This window comes from Empidonax traillii, unplaced genomic scaffold, assembly GCF_003031625.1.
Source record: "Empidonax traillii isolate 1590-97213 ecotype Southwest subspecies unplaced genomic scaffold, ASM303162v1 scaffold284:size1552100, whole genome shotgun sequence".
Lineage (NCBI taxonomy): Eukaryota > Metazoa > Chordata > Aves > Passeriformes > Tyrannidae > Empidonax > Empidonax traillii.
Window position 1 is genome coordinate 1,155,546 of NW_020955477.1, and position 1,186 is coordinate 1,156,731.

The window sequence follows — 1,186 nt, forward strand, 5'->3', positions numbered from 1 at the left end:
CTGGCAGCTCACAGAGAAGAAGCCAGGACAGTGGTATTGCACCTGGACACCTGGAAAGCGGGGAAAACTCCTGTGAGGAAGCACATCGGACATTCACCCTCAGCCAGCTGTGGTGAGTTCAGGTTAGGCCCTGAGTGGGTCTGTGGAGGTAATTCCTGATTTAGGGGGACGTCCCTTCACTGTGGGGATGTTCCCTCACTATGGGAATGATCCTGCACTGTGCAAGTACTCCCTCACCGTGGGGGTAATCCCTGATTTATTGGGTGTCCCCTCACTGTGGGGGATGTCCCCTCATTGTGGGGGTAATCCCTGATTTATTGGGTGTCCCCTCACTGTGGGGGATGTCCCCTCATTGTGGGGGTAATCCCTGATTTATTGGGTGTCCCCTCACTGTGGGGGATGTCCCCTCACTGTGGGGGATGTCCCTCACTTATGGGGTGTCCCCTCACTGTGGGGAACACTCGGGACTGTTCCTTCAGCCTCGGCTGTGGGGCAGCGCCAGGGTTTCCCTCTGGACAGTAATGGTGGTTTTTTTTCCCCCTTTCCCCACCACATCGACTTCTCAGGAGATGGGGGGGAATGGCACGTAGAGTCTCGACCGTAACCGAGATGTCTCTCAAACGGACCAAAAACTCCGCTCGTATTTACCGTGAACGTCTAATTAAGTAACAATCCCGGCAGCCGCGCGCCCCTCCCCGCCGGCCGCCCCCCGGCCGATTATAAATAGAAGTGCTGAATCATAACTCCGGCGGTGCCTCCCCCGCCCGTGCGGCGGGCGCGGAGCGCGGTGCCCGCGGTGTGGGGTGTGAGGGGTGCCCGGTGCGGGGCCGCCCCGCGGGGCCGTGGCCGTGCCCTGAGGGCGCGCGTGCCCGCCCGCCCGCGTGAGGCGCGGGGCGCGCTCTGTGGCGGCGGCGGCGGCGGCGGCCGCACTTGTCCTGTAATCGATTGCCGAGCGCGCTGAGCGGCCTCTCGCCGGCTGCGGGCACCCGCCCCCCGCCGGGCTGCGGGAGCCCCGGGCGGGAACGGGAACGGGAATGTGTGTGGGGCGGCCGCGCGTGGGACGGCGGGGGGGGGGGTGAGGGACCGAGTGTGAGGAGAGAGGGACCGAGTGTGAGGGAGGGTGTGAGTGTGTGTGCGTGTGAGGGAGGGAGTGTGTGAGTCTGTGTCCGTGCGTGTGAGGGAGGGA